Consider the following 19,825-nt stretch of genomic DNA (forward strand, 5'->3'; position numbering starts at 1 on the left):
TTGCATACTATGAGAGATTATGACCTGGGTAGCTCAGTATATACCACATTGATATCCGCGTTAGATAAAGCTTCACAAACATTCGGAAATAGAAGTCCTCAGATTGCAGGATTCACGGGACTTTTAGAGATTTGGTTTTATGAGTACTTTCTATGTCTTTGTCCTAACATAGACATGATTGCCGATACTTCGCCCTAGATTTGCTAGTTGGTCGTATCTCACTTGACTCGTAATGGATGGCGATTAGGAATAATATCCGTATGGCTCGTGCTTCGATTGATATTAGATCATTGTCATCTATTCGAGTGGAGACCTTGGAGTTTGTCTACGCCTTTGACGATCCAATGCAGACATGCTTGTGTGTTGTCACGTCCGCGAGTTGTTTTGCCGCGACGCGATCGCTGGGTTTGGTACCGGGCGACAGGATGTTGGAGGCGGATGACCGGACGTTATGGAGTTCCATGTGCTCCCATGCCGGATGTTAGTGATGCAAAGTCGTGGGGTAGAATTCAAGTTCATGAAGTTCATGCGGTGGTGGTCCTTGGCCGATCGTCTTCTTTTGTTGTTGAAAGCGATGCGCTGATCAAGATTATAGATAGTGGAACCGTGATCCATGGTGGGTTTGTTGTTCCTCTGTTGGTCGGGCTAGCAACTTCGAGTTTGTGGGCTGGAAGGGATGAGGCGTGAGCTACGTATTCCTCATCCGCCACGCTTGTTTTACAACCCACAACCTCGAATGCATATCGGCCCGATCGTGGTAATCCGCCAAGAATCCTCGGATGTTTGCCATGTGTGGACCTGATGGGGAGCCTACTTATATTTCCATTCCTCATGCTCGTTTCTCTGAGTTAGAGCCGCATATTGATCAATATACCATGGTGAGTTTAATTGTTTTATTTATCTTCTTCATTATATATATAATATGTACTCACAATCGTATTTTCTTGGATTTTAGGGTCGAGGTTCTAGAAAGATATGAGAACCGTGTTCTTATGTTTGATGGGATGAGGACTGCCCTGTATCATTATAGCCAAGAAAGAGAGCAGGCATATTCTCAGACATATCAGCAATCCCAGTGTGCGTATGACGAGACTCGGAAAGCGTATGAGGATGTACAACAAGTGTACACGCAACAACATTAGGGATATGAGGAACTTCAGGCTGAAGTAGTTAACCTCCGTGCATACAGAGAAGATCATAATTATCAGATTAGGAACTTAGAGGAGCAGCTTCGGAACGTCCAAATAGAGAGAGGAGAGGGATCGAGTGGTAAGGGGCGTAAGAAGAGAGCTAAATAAATTTGATGTAATATGATAGGTTTTGGATTATTTTGAATATTATATGATTATATTATAATCATAGATTTTGGATTGCATAATCATAATCATAGGTTTTTAATTTCTTTAATTTTTTCGATTTTGAATTGCAATTCTTAATTTCTTTAATTGCACAATTGTTAATTTCTTAACTTCTATGCACAACTCATAATTTTTCAAGTTCTATGCACCACAGTTCTAATTTTCAAAAAAAACGCACGCGGTTTTGGCAAAACCACACCCATTGAAGCCCAAGCCCACGCGGTTTTGCCAAAACCGCACCATAGAAGCCCATTTAGCAGCCCAAGCCCCGCGTGAGTGATTTGATACAGCACCAAATCTGGAACCAAATATTGGTTGATTTGGTGTTTGGTTTGATATTTTTTTGGTGTTTTCATCAACATGTAGTTCTCCTGAAGTTGAAAAAATACTAAATTCTTGATGCTAGGTTGATATCACTGCTAAAGATGCTCTAATGAATCTTTTTGTTTTTCTGCGATAGATATCCATACAAATAGTAAATAACCCTAGTTTTCAATATCTTCACCCACACCTTTTGACTATAAATAGTAAATAATTTGTTGATGCGTCTGCAAATATCCTACACCCATCTTCTTCTTGTTCTTGCACATCACTTGATTTTTGAGCCCACACATACCAATGGCGTCAACACCATCAAACAAAAAATCACTGGGTCTAATAGCCAATGCAATTAAGAGAAAAGACAGTTTCATTCAGTTCTTTGCAATGACTGGAATTTTACTTCTAAGTATGCGTTCTTTAGGGCAGAAATATCGTATACATAATCTACAAGAAGATAATTTTTATCTTAAAGAAGAATATGATTCACTTAAAGGAAGAATGGAGAGTATCAAGAAAAGTCTTCTTGATGAAGCTGCTAATGATCCTACTGGTGCTTTTGCTTCTAGGCTTCGTGTTCTCTTTGGTTCCGGTGAGGAGGCTTGAGTTGTGTTATGTGTTTCTCTTTGGTTTATCGTTTGATGTTAGACATGAATAATTTTTATCTTTGTGATATGTGTTGTTTATTTTACTGTTTCTGCATTCGGCGTTGGATGATAGAATGGATTAAGGTATTTGTTCAAATGCTACTATTAGGTTACAGTTATTAATTGTTTTTTATAGAATAGGATGAGTTAATGTGTGCATGTTTTGGCTCGAGTTTATAGAGTAAGCTGTGTTCACTGGACAAAGAATAGAGTGCAAATTGTATTACAGCTTAGTCTGTCTTTACAGCTCAACTATATTACTTTAGTGCATTTCGTTTTAGATTGACTCGAGATCAATATATTTGTTCATTAAAGTAGTCAAACGATTTTCTGAAAATCGTACTATTTCTTTCAGTTCACATGTCCCTTGAAATAGCACTTAGAGAGATCTTCTTTAGATTCTCATGGTAGTGGATTCAGTAGTAATATACTCTTTTTTTGAAAATCAATGAAGGTCCGACTAAGTTCTATCAGGTAGGCCACATTATTATCTTAGATAGCAAGCAGTGAATGATTTAGGGACCAACTTCATCAATTTGGGGCATCTTCAGTTTTCACTTTAATTTATACCTTAGGTGATAGTTTGTTGTTTAGTTTTCTAGTAAGTTCTTTCTCCTCTGAAGAACTAAACTTATGGTCAAGGAATTGGAAAACCGTCTAATACAGAGGACTAGGCCTTAGTCATAGAGAGATTGGATTTCACTTAATCATTTTATGGTTTGATTGTGAAAACATACATTAAGAAACTTTGCGCTTCAATGGTTTAAATATACTCACTGCTTGCTGCTTTGCATTGAAGTAAGAGTCCGCTGCTCATGTGGCAGTTTGGTTGTTCTTTTAAAGCTTTCGTTAGGTAGTTCTTGATTCTGCTAAGGATCTCATCATATTGGTGGTCACCTTTGGTTGTCTATCCCGGTTAGGGAAGATTTTGAGCAGGATAGTCAACATCATTTGTGGATTTTTGACTATAGCACAGGTATTTGGAAGGCCTTTTTAATTGAGTTGGCACCTAGGGAAAAAAAGAGAATAATGGAGTTGGACAGTATTGAATTTGAGATCTGTTCTTTTTTTCGATGTTGCCTTATTCTATAGATATTTGCATAGATACTGCTCCTCCACTTGTGCACCTTGGCTAACCCTTTGTGCGTATCCAGCACCTGCGTCTTTACCTGTGTAACTGTTAGGTTTCAATAGAATAACAGAACACAGCAGCCCAATACACTGGAGAAATTCTTTTTTCGGTTACGATTTTTTTTTTTTTTTTTTTTTTTTTAAAGAAAGTTTAAGATTACACTCTGACGTTGACTTGAAAGATGAAGTATCTGGGAGGTTGTGAAAGGAATAAAAAATATGAGCAAGAGGCTTTCTTAAGTTCACGGAAGAAACTGAGGCACCGTTAAGAGAAGAGAAGTAGGCTAAAATAGGCCGTCAGAAATGTCCACCATCTGAGAGTTGCATCTTTCTAGAGTAGAATGGTTGAAATTATTCATGTGGCAGATCTGAAATACTCTGTGGCTGAATCGCTTCACGAGTAATGGTGAGTGTGATTGAGCAGATTCACGTCAGAAGGTTCACTTACTACTTTACTCGTACTATTCCTAAACTGGCGATGAATGCAACTGACATTTAGGGTTGAGTAGCTCCTATGGTCTTGGAAGAGGCTCTGGCATCTGCCGAGATGTTAGATGGACTAAGCAAATGTGAATGAGGCAATGCACATCATGTAGGGAGTACTAGGTCTGTCAGTCGGAACTGATACGCTGCTGATGTCTTGCACATTGTTGTAACTTGCATCTTATTTTTCTTTTCTTTTCACGCTCAGAGCACCATCCATTAGTTGTTGTACCCTAGTTGTCATAATGTCAGCCCATATTCAGAGAAATGATGACCGATTCCAGTGTCAGTATTCAGTAGGCAAAATGCCAATATTTAACAGGATTCAGCGTTGAAATTGTGTTGAAATCGGTATTCCGTTCTGTTAATGCACCAGTTTTCTGAATGAAGATTTTCCTTTTGAAATAATTTTAGCCCGCACTCAGGAGAGATGGAGAATCCAGAATCATCAAGTTTTAACAGCTGGAACAGTATAGGATATGCATGTAATTGGTTAATCTTCTTGTCACCAAAGAAGTTCTGCATGGTTTACCCTTAAAGAAAGAAGTCGAACACCACCTTAAAGAAAGATAAAGGGTGCCAAAATTTCGACGGTTAGTGGTAAATTTTCAATTCCAAATGTCCATCACCATCTTACTGTGCGGCCACCGTCACCTTCACAAAATAAATGAGGAGGTGCTCCAAAATAAATGAGGAGGTGCTCCAATGACTTGACTCCGTGCACAGAATGCTTTGTAAAGACGCAAGAATCAAGCAGGAACAGTGTTGGTATTTTACCTTTTTAAGTCACTTATATCTTGGTTACATGTCTCTAGTTTTCCATAATTGCTAACAATGGTAATCGGAATATGATATATTGGTGATTCCATCCTGGATGTTGTGCACTATATGACATCTAAGCATAAAGCATCCAGTCGGTGAAGAAAGGAATGGAATTGCGTACTGTATATTCTAAGCATCCGTTCGGTAGAGAGAGAATGGATGTTGCTGTATGCCTGTATAACATCTAATTTTAAACCGCTAACAGTAGCTCGCAACAGACATCTCCTAATAGACTGGAAGAGCTGGAAAGAAGGAAAAAATATGAGTACATTGTGCCAATAACATAACATGGTGCCCCTCCAACCCAAAAGAAGATTCTGAAGCATATTTTATCTGGTTTTCGAAACTAATCCGTCGATGAACGATATGCGATTAATCGGTTATATTGGATATATATATTTGACGTTTTCAAAATATATAATAGTATAATCATACAAAATATTTTTAAACAGTGTCTGATATACAACAAAAAATATCAAATTCTCATAATCATATCTAACTAGCTCAATTTTGGAGTACTACAAATATGTCAAACACTAAAATTACGTTAAATATTTAAAAGAATAAGAGGATTGAGAAGCGATAATATTTATTAGAGAGATAATACAATAATTTGTATATTTAACTTTCGTTAAAGGAGGGGAAAATAAGTAAACTCTTAGCTTTGTGTATTGATTGAGTTTAATTATTATTATTATTATTATTATTATTATTATTATTATTATTATGGTTAAGAATCCAATTTGTTAATTTTACGTATTTTTTTTTTATGGGGAACCGATATTTTCAATAATTTGTTTTATCGGTTTAGCGAGAAATCGGTCATCTCGGCCGATTAATCGGTCAATTCGGTGATTAAATTGGTTTGGTGAGAAAAAGTTAAAAAATCGATAAAAACTAATCGGTTTACAAGATACGTGATTAATCGGCCGAGATACCCGATATTGATAGCATAGATTACAAGTCAAAACCAATTGGGCGCGCAAGAACGTGACAGTTTGATAGAGAGCTAAAACAAGAAGTTAGAAAAATGTCCAAAGTGTGGTAAGTTGGTACCTGAATTTTGATCACAACCATCCCTGCATGTCATCAAGAAGCAAGGGGCATAAATTTAAAAACTAAACCTTGTAAAGAGCACACACTCTCTCATACACACAAAGCACACTCTTCAACTGCTCACCTTCATCTCTATGCTTCCATTCCATTTTTCTTAACCACTTACTAAATTCTTGTCTATGATGTCCAGGGGTGGCGGCTGAAGGCAATCGGGGCCCTAAGCAAAATTCCAATAAAATTGTTACATCTTATAGATTGATATTATTTGTTTACGTTATTTCATATGAATGCAAACGCTTAGTTTATTTAACAAAAAATTTAAAAGATAACAATTATTGTAAAAATTGATCATAACATTTTCTTTTTTCTTTCTTGAATAGTCCACTACAAACATTGTTTTTTATAATTTAACAAAAGATTTAGAAGATAACAATTATTTTAAAAATTGATCCTAACATTTTTTCTTTCTTTCTTGAATAGTCTTTCCCACAAACATTTTTTTTTTATAAGATAACAATTATGGTTAAAATTGATCCTCTTTATTCTTTTTTGAATAGTCTCTTCACAAAAAAATTTTAATTGAATTTTATTGATAAAAAGAACATAAATACAAAGTGAAGTAAAAACATAGGAGTGTTGTGAGGGAGATCCTCACATACATAGAGATCTAAGACAAAACACCATAAATACATGAGGAAGAGTAGAAGAATAAAAAAATGTTCTATACTTATAACATCATAGCAGATCATGGCCAAACAATAATGTCACAAACTTGAAATTTCAATAAATTTATTTAACAAAGAATTACACAAGAGAGAGAGAGAGAGAGAGAGAGAGAGAGAGTTTTACACCAAATTAAACAATATAGAAAAACTAAATAAGACAAAAGAATTATAGAAATAATATTGAAGTGCTGGCTTCAATTTGATAAATTGTCATAGGGTGTTGAAGAAGTTTAATTAGAGCATCTCTAGGTGGCTTTATATTTGGTCGCATCCTTCAAATTTGAAGGAATGCGTCGGAATTTGCCGAAATTCCATCTCTAGGTGGTAGTATTTGTGGTCGCATCACCTGTTTGTTCGTATTTTTGTTCGCAAATTTGGCAATTTGGATGCGGATGCGGAGCGACATTAGTAATGTCGCGCGCCATTGTAAATGTCGCCCCACTTTTTTTTTTGACTTTGACCAGCACCACGCGCCAGTGGTACTGTCGCGCGCCACTCCTAATGTCGCGTGGGTTACTTTTGGAATGGTTGCGCGCCACTCTTAATGTCGCGTGGGTTGTTTTGGAATTAGACCACACGCGCCATTAGTACTGGCGCGCGACAGTACCAATGGCGCGCGACACTGGTACTGGCGCGCGCCAGTACTAATGGCGCGTGTGGTGGCCCCTACAATCAAATTTGCGGTCGAAATTTGCGACCACCTAGAGTTGGTAGAAATTTGGGACCAGTTTCTGTGGTAGCATTCTTCAAATATGAAGAGTATGCTACCACCACCTAGAGATGCTCTTAGTTATGAAGGCGTGCGTATTTATTTATTGGAGAAGGCGAACGCTAGGGAAACGAAGGGGTTTAATGCGATTTTTTAATTTCCAATTTTCCATTGTAAAACCGTTTATCTAACGGATTAAAATAAATGAAAAACAAATAGTAAACTTTTTTTCCACAATAAAACAATAATAGACATAGGATTGTAGGTGGGCTAGGATATATTGGGCCCCTTGGACTGCAGGCCCTAATTGCTACAGAAAATTAGTTTAAGGGAGTCTGTTAAATTTTTTTTTGGACTCCTAAGACAGAAACATAATATTTTTAGTTTTTACACCAAAGTTTGACCAAAACTATAATTTTGACACATGTTTAACCACTTTTTGAAGAAATGGACAAAATTACCCTATTTAATTATTTGCAACTACTCCTACAATATGTGAAAGATTTCCTCTCTCATAATCTCTTAAAAAATTCATAAATTTTAAATGTATTTAAGTTATTTTGAAACTCAACATTTTAAAACATATATTTAAGTTATTTACTCCAGGGTTCTAGCCTTTGGACAGTACTTTGTGGAGCAATACACCAGTACCTTTTGCTGTTATGAGTGACCTAGATTAAATACACCATTAGAATTATCAAATAGCAATATATAAGAACTGAACTACTACAACTGAAATGGCCTTGGCAGTTTTGCAAATTTAAAGAAAGAAACATAGAATATTCGAATAATAAATGAAAGAATAGTACATTTTGATCAATAAAATGGATATACAAAAGTAAACACTGTTCATCTTTTTGATCAGTATCAAATTATCAAAAATTATAATCAAATAAAAAAAAGAACAAATTTTTTCTGTAACTAGGAGGAGAAGCGGGAATTGACATAAGCACGGGCAGCATCTTCAACAGTTTCAAACGTACCAAGCCAAACACGAGTTGCTCTTCTTGGGTCTCTTATTTACTTTGTGGAGCAATACACGTATCTTTTACTAAATTCTATTCAAATCTATTTATTTATTTATTTTTTATTTTATTTATTTATTATTTATTTATTTTTTCTTCTGGTTGTTATCTTATATAAGTAGTTATTTTATTCAATTTTATTCTGGTAGTTATCTTATCTACAGTTAGCTATCTTGGAAAGATGAAAAAGAGAATAAATTATATTAAAAAATAACATGTGGCGGCATGGTCTCGAGTCAAAAGCTTAGATTCTAAAAATTTTCTATAATTTTCTATAAAAAAAACAATTGTGGCGGATAAAAACAATGCATGGTATTAAAACCCAAAAAAATTATGGGTAGGGCTTTTGAGTTGTTTTTTTTTTTAAACGAGACTCTCTAGCCTATTTCTTGATTTTGCTATAGGGTAGAACCGGAACCAGCTCTGATGATGTCTTCACACACTTCTTAGTTTTAACCTTCAAAATATTGGAGAATGTCGCTAAATATAAAGCGAAATGCTTTTTTCTTCTTGATTGTATGTTTCGTTGCCTTTGTAGTTGTTAATGCTGAAGATCTTTATAAGTATTTCACTTGGACTGTTTCTTATGGTAACATTGTTCCTCTTGGAGTCAGTCAACATGTTAGCATTTTGTAAGATATATAAATTTTTGTATAGACCTTGTACTTGTTTTAAGAGATTTTGTTGTTTTGAGCAGTGTAGTAAAGACGTTAAAGCGCACTTAAGGCACGACACCCTTTTGTGCCTTAGGCGCAAGGCGCGAGGCGTGGCGCACGCCTAATTGAAGTGAGGCGCGTAGTAATAAAAAAATAGATATATCAAATAAAAAATAAAATAAATATTAAATATGACATGAATTATCACTGATTTGCTTAGCCAAACTTTAAAATTAATTTTATGTGATTGTAAACATAAAACTATTGTAGTCATTTAAAAGAAAAATCTTAAGTAATAAGTAAAGAGCAAAATAAAACTCGTATCTCTCAATACAATCTAGCTCAACTTCAATAAACTAAAATAATGAACCGATTGAATTGAGTCAAATGAGTTCTTCATAAAATAGAACACGTGATTCAATTTTAGAATCCCGTAAAACTTCATTTCAAATTTAATCTATCTTTGTGTCTTCTCTCAATCCATACAACTTAACAAAAACTAGTCAAAATTAAGTTTAAAGTGTACTCCACAATGAAACTTACTAAATTTGTACAATTTCTTATATCATACAACAATTGGATCGAGTGTAAATGTGTCACGTATAGCAAAAATTGTAAAAAAAATGAAAAAACTGTAAAAGTTGATAAAATTTGCGCCTTTATGCTTCAAGCCCGACAAAAGTGCAAAAATCACAAAAAACGATGCCTTTATGTTACCTTTTCAACTTTGGTCAAGGCGAGGCACTCAAAGTGCGCCTTGCGCTTTAAGCGCGCCTAGGCCGCCTTAACTACATTGGTTTTGAGTAGTAGGACATAATTATTTTTTATTGCTGTGAATTGCAGGGGATACTTATCAATGGACGTTTCCCTGGACCTGATATATACTCAGTTACCAATTAATGACAATCTCATCATAAATGTATTCAATAATTTGCATGAGCCTTTCCTATTTTCTTGGTAAGGAGTCTTATAAATTAATTCAACTATGTTCCATGAGTATGTATGTTGTGTTCCAATCATCTCGATAGTCTCTTTTCGGACTTTCAAGCATGTCCAAAAATCTTTTAAATTATTCTGAATGTGGAATAATCCTCAGAGTCATTGTTACTTATGCTAGTGTGCACTTTAATGTAGTAAGAAGCTATATATTCCTTACCCCACACATCAATATAGTGAATGGATGTGTTGGTCACTCAACTATTTTCGATTTTGTTTAATAACTTTGGTTGTGCATAACAGAGTAGTATTACGTAGTATTATGTTGGGAGATTTCACTAGAAAGTCACACCTCAATCTAGCTATTTTCTATCCCAAATTATTTCAACTTGGAGATTACACCAAGGAAATCACTCACCCAAGACTTTGGTAGTTATCACAACAAACTCAAACAAGCAAAGCCACTAATTTATCATCACCCATAACAAGTAAACAATAAATAAGGAAATAAATAATGCAAAGAGACACAAAGATTTAGGTGGTTCGGTAAATATTACCTACATCCACACAAGAGCCGAGTTTCCTTTATAGTAAAGATTGAAGAGTTTACAAGAGGTAACAAGAATCAAGAACAAGAGGCCTCACTCAAACCCTAGCTCAATAGAGCTCTCACAATACCCAAGAAATGAATCTCTCAAAAGTTGTCTCAAAACCCTATTCTATTTCCTTTATATAGGTACACATAGAAAAAAGGTGAGAAAATGGGCTTTGGGCCGAAATTTCGAAAATCAGTGAAAATTTCGGAAGGCATGAACGCGGGTCGCGCCTCTGCCAACGCTAATCCGAAGCGTGGGTTGTGCCCAACTCCAGTAACTTCAGCGCGGGCCGCGCCTCCTCCGAAGCCAACTAGGGTGCAGGTCGCGCTCCCCTCTCCAAGCAGAAAAATCGTGAACGCGGCATACAGACACCGGAGCAAAGCTCGATGGTTCCACAACCCAACAATCTCCCACTTGGAACCTTCGAGATTTTACATACACATCACATCTCAATTGTAACAACTCAATCCAAATCCAATTTACTAATGAAACACTCGGCTCATCCATTATGGTCTTCAAGCAAGAAGACCTACCGAAGTTGAACACAACTTCAACTTCTCAGTAGACACGGTCTTAGTCAACATATCCACCGGATTCTCACTCCCTTGGATCTTCTCAAGTGCCAAAACCTCATCCTCTAACAGAGATCGGATAAAATGATACTGGAGACCAATGTGCTTGGTCCTAGAATGAAAGGAGGAATTCTTAGCAAGATGTATAGCACTCTTACTGTCACTGTGTAACACACTTCTCTCTTGCTTCATCCCAAGCTCTTCCATCAATCCTTGTAACCAAATCATCTCTTTGCTTGCCTCTGTAACGGCCACATACTCTGCTTCTGTGGTAGACAAAGCAACGATCTTCTGTAACTGAGAAATCCAACTCACTGCAGTAGCACCTACTGTAAAGACATAACCAGTAGTGCTTCTTCTGCGATCTACCTCACCTGCAAAATCGGCATCCACATACCCTTGCAGGTTCACAACACCCCTTCCATAACATAGGCATTTCTCTGTAGTACCTCTCAGATATCTCAATACCTACTTCACGGCTTCCCAATGTTGCTTGCCAGGATTAGACATAAATCTACTGACAACTCCCACTGCTTGGGCTATATCCAGACGCGTGCAAACAATGGCATACATAAGACTTCCAATGGCAAAGGCGTATGGTACCTTAACCATGAAGTTGCTTTCCTCAACAGTCTTGGGATAGTGTTCCTTAGACAACTTGAAGTGAACTGCCAAAGGTGTGCAAACTGGTTTCGCACCACCCATGTTGAACCTCTTCAATACCTTTTCAACATACTCAGCCTGAGACAACTCCAGAATACCTTTCTGCCTATCTTTTATGATCCTCATCCCTAGAATTTGTTTCGCTACACCCAAGTCTTTCATAGAGAACTCACTTGCCAACTTCTCTTTCAATCTCCCAATTTTTGACATATCAGAACTCGCTACTAACATATCATCAACATATAGCAATAGGGTAACGTAGCTGGAGTCGAACCTCTTGAAGTAGCAACAGTGGTCAGCGTTGCACTTATAGTAGCCATTTCCTTGCATGAAGTTATCAAACTTCCTGTACCACTGCCTAGGGGCTTGTTTCAAACCATACAAGCTCTTTCTGAGCCTGCATACCATATTCTCTTTACCCTTCTTGATGAAACCCTCCGGTTGCTGCATGTAAATTTCCTCAACTAGGTCACCATGGAGGAAGGTAGTTTTAACATCCAACTGCTCAAGATACAAATCTTCCACTACAACAATACTCAACACTGACCGAATAGTATTCATTTTCACCACTGGGAAGAATATCTCTGTGAAGTCAACCGCTTTTACGAAAACCCTTGACTACTAGCCTCGCTTTGTATCTCTGGGAACTATCATGTTCCTCTTTGACTCTAAACACCCATTTGTTCTGTAGAGCCTTCTTGCCCATGGGTAGTTTGGCTAACTCCCACGTGCCATTAGAGATGAGGGACTTCATCTCATCTTGCTTGCATCACTCGCCTCCAATGCTTCATCATAGCATTGAGGCTCGCCACTATCAGTAAGTAGAAAGTAATTCACATAGGTGGAGGGCGGATATCTCGTACTCAGTACATATGGCATGGATGTCTTCCTTGGGGAACGAGGTGGAGATGGACTCGGTGGTGTAGTATCCTCACTATTCTCTGAGTCACTACTACTGTCATCCTCTGACTGTGGGGCTCCCACTATACCACGACTTACATTGAAGTTTTCCAACTCAACATACTCTGTGCCACTCTCTGTACCCGATTCCTTGGTTTGTGCTTCATCTCTGTCCTTGTACATCACCTTCTCATTAAACACAACATCTATACTACGAATGATTTTCCGATTTTGATCATCCCAAAAGCGATACCCAAAATCATCACTGCCATAGCCGATGAAGGTGCACTTTAATGACTTAGCATTAAGCTTGCTTCTAGCTTGGTCACTAATGTGGACATAGGACACACAACCAAACACCTTCAAATGGGAAAGGTTCACATCCTTCCCGCTCCACATTTCCTCTGGAATCTTAAAGTCCAAAGGTACTGATGGTCCTCTATTGATCAGGTAAGCTGCTATGCTAACAGTTTCTGCCCAGAATTGCTTGGGCAAGCCTGCTAGTGTACGCATACACCTAGCTCTCTCTGTCAGTGTTCTATTCATTTGCTCTGCAACCCCATTCTGCTGAGGTGTCCCTGGCAAAGTCTTTTCCATCTTGATGCCATTGTCAGCATAGTACTTCTTAAAACCTGAATCCTTATACTCTCCACCGTTGTCGGATCTCAGCTTCTTTACTTTCAAGCTTGTCTCATTTTCAACCATGGCTTTCCAAGTCTTGAACACTTCAAATAATTCTGACTTATGTCTCAAGAAATAGACCCACACCTTCCTAGTATGGTCATCAATGAAAGTCACAAAATATAACTTTCCGCCAAGTGAAGAGACATTTGCTGGCCCCCAGATATCTGTATGAATCAACTCAAGCCTTCTAGCTTTCAGAGTCTGGCCCATTCTCTGAAAACTCACTCACTTCTGCTTTCCAAATACGCAGTTCTCATAGAAGTCAATTTCAGTCGATTGTAACTTTGGGAGTTTACCAGAAGAGTGAAGGATTTTCATTCCTTTCTCACTCATGTGACCAAGTTTGCGGTGCCAAACATTCAGATCCTCTTTGCCATGTACCACGGCAATCGACTCACACCTATGTGTAGTAACGTAGAGAGTACCATCTTTCTTACCATTTGCAACAATCATTGAACCCTTCGAGACCTTCCAAGTGTTACTGGTGAAGACTGTAACAAATCTTTCACTTGCCAATTGCCTCACAGAAATCAAATTCTTCCTCAAATCCGGAACATGTTTGATGTCCCTCAATAATCATGATGAGCCATTCATCTTGACATGCACGTCACCCTTGCCGACAATGTCACAAGGTTGGTCATCGCCGAGAAAGACCGTTCCAAGGTCACCTTCGGCGTAGTTCTCAAAGAACTCTCGATGTGAGGTAGCATGCATGGAAGGATGCGCCGGAATCAAGTACCCAAGACTCCTTCTTTTGCTCCATCGAACATATCAAGGCATCGTCTACCATCTCAACAACATTAGCTTCTTGATTCTTTTTCTTGTTCTTATTAATGTTGTTGTTGTTTCTTGGTGCCGGGCAATTGGGACTATAGTGGCCAGGCCTACCACAGTTGTAGCATACAACTTCACTTAAGTCTCGAGGTTTGTGTTCAACACTTTGCAATTGGGGGGCTTGAGATTTCGATCTCCCCCTCCACTTTTTCTTACTACAACTCCTGTTTGACTTTCTTCCCCTACTTTCAGTGCTCAATGCCGACCCTGAAGTTGACCCCGAAGATGACGGACAATCTTGTCTCCGGATTTCCTTGGTACTAACCATACTCACAACGTGCTCAAACTTCAACTTGGTCATTCCCGCAGAGCCACTAATAGTCGCCATAGTCGCCTTCCAACTTGGAGGCAATTGTCCAAGTATCGCCAAAGCTAGCACCTCATCACTAAATGTAATCTCAACCGACTCCAATTGGTCCTTAGTTTGGTTGAATTCATTTAGGTGATCCTTGAAGGAGGTCCCCTCCGACATTTTCATGCTAAATAGCTTGGTGATCAAATAGACTTTGTTCGCGATCGAGGGTTGTTCATACATCGTAGTAAGTGCCTCCATGAGAGACTTTTCCGTCTTCTCGGTTTTAATATTGAAGGCTACCGACTTCGAGAGACTCAATCGGATTGTGGTCAATGTCTTTCTATCTTGCAAATCACATTTGTCTTGCGGAATCTCATCGGGCTTCTCACTTATCAATGTTTCCATCAAATCCTTTTGATAGAGTACGTCATCGATTTGCATTTTCCAATAGCCGAAGTTTGTTCCGTCAAACTTCTCTATCTTGTAGCTTTCCTTTTCGGTTGTCATGACTTCCACTTGAACCAACACAACGATGGAGTATCTCTCAGAGGAATTTCTTCAAACACCTAGTTCTCAATGCTAAAGGTGGAGTACGTCTTTCCTCACACACCTTGTTCCAATGATTCAAAATCGTGCTTTGATACCACTTGTTGGGAGATTTCACTAGAAAGTCACACCTCAATCTAGCTACTTTCTATCCCAAATGATTTCAACTTGGAGATCACATCAATGAAATCACTCACCCAAGACTTTGATAGTTATCACAACAAACTCAAACAAGCAAAGCCACTAATTTATCATCACCCATAACAAGCAAACAATAAATAAGGAAATAAATAATGCAAAAAGACACAAAGATTTAGGTGGTTCGGTAAATGTTACCTACATCCACACAAGAGCCGAGTTTCCTTTATAGTAAAGATTGGAGAGTTTACAAGAGGTAACAAGAATCAAGAATAAGAGGCCTCACTCAAACCCTAGCTCAATAGAGCTTCTACAATACCCAAGAAATGAATATCTCAAAAGTTGTCTCAAAACCCTATTCTATTTTCTTTATATAGGTACACATAGAAAAAAGGTGGGAAAATGGGCTTTGGGCCGAAATTTCGAAAATCAGTGAAAATTTCAAAAGCATGCATGAGCTGGTCGCCGACTCGATAACCCGGGCAGGTCAGCCTCCTCCAAAGCCAACCAGTAGCGGGTCGTCAGCAGCCCTCCCTCCAAAGCAGAAAAATCGTGAACGCGGGCATCTGGATACACCGAGCAAAGCTCGACGGTTCCACAACCCAACATATTACACATCTTTTACATAGATTTTGACTGCCAGCATGATTGTCATGTCCCTTCTTAAGGAATGGAATTTTAACAACATCACCAAAAGGAAACGAAATAAAGTTGTGCATGTAATTAGTTAAATAATACATAATGCTTAATTTAGATTTTCTATGGTTTAATAGGAACGGGATTCAACAGAGAAAAAATTCATGGCAAGATGGAGTTTATGGGACAAACTGTCCGATTCCTCCAGGGAGGAACTTCACCTACACTATGCAGGTGAAGGATCAGATTGGTAGCTTCTTCTACTTCCCATCTCTAAATTTTCACAAAGCTGCCTGCGGGTTTGGAGGAATCAGGATTCTTAGCAGACCACAGATTCCAGTCCCTTTCCCTGAACCCTCCGGAGATTACACAGTTCTGATTGGAGATTGGTACACGTATAATAACCAGGTGATTCTCTTTTTCCAAAACATTTTGGAAGTATCAGTTTAAACAATCAATAACACGATGCTGTTAAATACTAAAGGTTATGTATCCTTGTGTGTCGGAATATTATTGATGGTATCATATATGTTGATGAAGTGTACTTGTGTTGTAGCATTTGAAAGATTTACTAGATCAAGGTAGAAGGATTGCTTCTCCTGAGGGAATCCTCATCAATGGACGTGGACCGAATGGTGCATTTTTTAGGGTCGAGGAAGGTATTCAGTTCTCTTATCATCCATTGTTGCCTATTGACACTAGGAATGTCTCTTGTTGGCAAGAGTTAGGGAAAATATTACATTCGTCTTATAAAATGTCATCGATCTCACGCTATTTTTGCAATTGAAATAAGAAAAACTATTATGTAATTTGCAAACATAATCATTTAGAGAAATGACTTTGTTCTTAAGAGGATGTCGAACAGAACATGACACAGTAGCACCTGATCAAAAGACTTGTCTCTATGAATATACATGGATAGATCACAAATTAAAACACTCCCGGTCTTGAATTATATTCTTTGGTGCAAATCGGACTTTAGTTAGCATGTACCATGTGGACCTTCGTCCATAAGGCAATAAGAATATGACCATTTCAATGGACATCTATAGGCTCAAATACATTGAAGTAAAAGAATTTTTAATTCGAATTCTATAGTTCTACAAGGTCAGAAAATCTAACTATGGTAGTGCTTGTGGCACAGGAAAGACTTATAGGTTCAGGATATCAAATGTCGGATTACAGAATTCCCTCAACTTCAGGATTCAAGGCCATGCGATGAAGCTGGTGGAAGTAGAAGGCACGCACACAGTGCAGACTACGTACTCATCGCTTGATGTTCATGTGGGTCAGTCTTACTCAGTTCTAGTAAAAGCTGATCAACCAGCAAAAGACTACTACATTGCTGTCTCAACTCGTTTTACATCTCCAGTTCTCTCCACCACTGGCATTCTTTACTATAGTAATTCACCTGGTCAAGCTTCTGGCCCAATCCCAACTGCTCGTGGAAATGATATTGACTTTTCTCTCAATCAGGCTCGTTCTATCCGGTGTGTCCTTGTTTTATAGTCATTTGAGTACTGACAATAGATATACATAATTGTTTTTTGCTAATAAGTACAGATAATACTGCACACATTTGTTAAGCTCAAAATAGTTTACATACATCCAAACTTGGGATTTGATAGAAAAAAATCAACAAAATTTGGTTTTATAACCTAAGAGGGTAAGAGGTTCTGGTTACTTTTTTATTGGTGTTATATATGTAGTAGCTACTTTGATACTATCTTAACGAAAAAAACATTTTCTGAGAAAGTTCTGAAGTTCTTATTTTATTAAATTAGAATGTCCTCTCAAAACTCTCTCATAATGCTGAGCACAAATTTCATGTTGTATCACAGGACTAACCTAACTGCTAGTGGACCTAGGCTAAACCCGCAAGGTTCATACTACTATGGTCGTAACAGAGTCACTCGAACCATTAGGCTGGCAAACTCTGCAGGTTTTATCAATAGCAGGGGCAGATATGGAATAAACGGTGTTTCTTTTGTCTCACCTGATACGCCACTGAAACTTGCAGATTACTTCAATATTGGAGGCGTTTTCGTCTAGGAAGCATACCAGATAATCTTATTTTTGGTGGAATGCGCCTTGAGACATCAGTTATGGTTGCTGATTTTAGATCATTTGTGGAAATTGTGTTTGAGAACAATGACGATACAGTCCAGAGCTGGCACCTTGACGGCTATAATGCTTTTGTAGTCGGGTAAGTGTTGGCATCTTGTTCTAAAGTAGCACACAGGTTACATTTTAGGCTAGGATAATTTCCATTTGAACTATCCTTCAATGAAACACAACACATAAAGATCTAGCCAGTTGTGGGCAATAAGTGGATGATCAAACTCTTGTTTATAATTTAGAATGTTCATATCAAGGTGGTGACCCTTTTTACGCGTCATTTTCCATATGAATATATTCATGAATGTATTTTTTTTTCTAGACAATTTGTTTTTGTATTGTAGGATGGATATAGGGATGTGGACATCAGATAGTAGGAGGCAGTACAATCTTAGAGATGCAATTTCCTGTTGTACCATACAGGTGAGATATTTGCATTTAGCATAAAGTGGAAGATATTTTCATTGCCACCCATTCAGAAAACAATATGTTTAACCAGAGTCAGAGGAGTCAGAGCCTCAGAGGTATATGTACTCATGCTTTTTCTTAAACGGACATGCCGTTAATGGACATGTTCGTGGGGCAGTTTATATAATGTCTTGAACAACTTATATAGTGTCTTGAACAATTTTTTAATTTACGCTTATTAACTTGTTCGAGACAGTTTTTATATATATATATATATAAAGTGCCCGTACATAAATTTTGTATATGTACTAGACCAAGATTGAAGTAGTAAATTAATCGCTAAATAGCATTAATAATTTAACTCTAGCTGACTCACTCACTTAATTCGATATCACAGGCATATCCCCATTCCTGGACAGTTGTGTATGTTGCATTTGATAATGCAGGAATGTGGAACTTGAGATCTGAAATATGGGCTCATGGTTACCTTGGACCATAGTACAAGATATCCCGATATATCACGATATTTGTCAATATCTATTCAGATTTCAGAGAAAGATATATAAATATCCCGATATGTTCGGAGATATATACGACTGCAAATATCGGCGATATTTCAACGATATTTGCGATATTTGGGGATATTTTGCGATATTTGGAGATATTTTGTATATGTAACAATTTTATTTAATATTTACCATTATATTTCAAATAAATATAAATAATGTATCATGATATATTAAGAAATATCCACAATATTCACGATATTTGTCGATATTTTGGATATATCCACGATATTTGCATATGAAATAATATCAAATATCCCCAAAAAGAGAGATATATCCACGATACATATACATAAATCAGAAATCGATAAATAATCATATCCTGATATTTTGTACTATGCCTTGGACAACAATTCTACTTACGTGTTCACTCACCTGGTGAGTCAACCAGGGATGAGTACCCTATTCCCAGAAATGCCCTTCTCTGCAGCAGGGCCACTGGTCGGAGCACTAGACCTGTATAGGTTACTTCAGAACTGGCGGTAAGGAACTACACTCCATTATGTAAGTTGGAATAGGAATGAGTAGTAGAAGTCTTATCCTCGATTGAACAATGTAGTAATATGAAAGCAAACTTCATTATTTAGGACTTCAGAATTATCCTAACTTCAGCTTTAATTCTTCTGGAAATGTTGTAATTTCAAGAATCTTTTCATAGATGTAAACATTATTATTACTATTCAGAATAATCCCTTACTACCATATGGTCTCGTATTGTTTTCTAGTGTGCTTGAAGACGCAAGAAGCGATTGAGCAATTTTGATTTGGTAAAGTACATGATTATTACTGAAGTTCGACAGAATCTTGGATTAATCCAACGGAGCATTACGCCAGTTGATCTAACCTCAACCATTTGAAATGTTTGGTACTTGCTGTATCGGCACAATAGAATTTCATAGGAGTCAAATGTGCTGAACATATAAAATGATTAGAAACATTGAACCAGAAAAAGCATAGTATTGATGGTTCCTTCCCAAACAATTAAGAGAAGTATGTTCAAGTG

At 37.6% G+C, this 19,825-nt stretch overlaps 1 pseudogene; it reads left to right on the forward strand.

The window, feature by feature from the left end:
* Positions 1 to 526: 526 nt before the first annotated feature.
* LOC147491752 (protein SKU5 SIMILAR 14-like) lies at positions 527 to 19,286 on the forward strand (annotated as a pseudogene).
* Positions 19,287 to 19,825: the final 539 nt, after the last annotated feature.

Source organism: Coptis chinensis, chromosome 6 (assembly GCF_015680905.1).
Source record: "Coptis chinensis isolate HL-2020 chromosome 6, ASM1568090v1, whole genome shotgun sequence".
NCBI classification, from domain to species: domain Eukaryota; kingdom Viridiplantae; phylum Streptophyta; class Magnoliopsida; order Ranunculales; family Ranunculaceae; genus Coptis; species Coptis chinensis.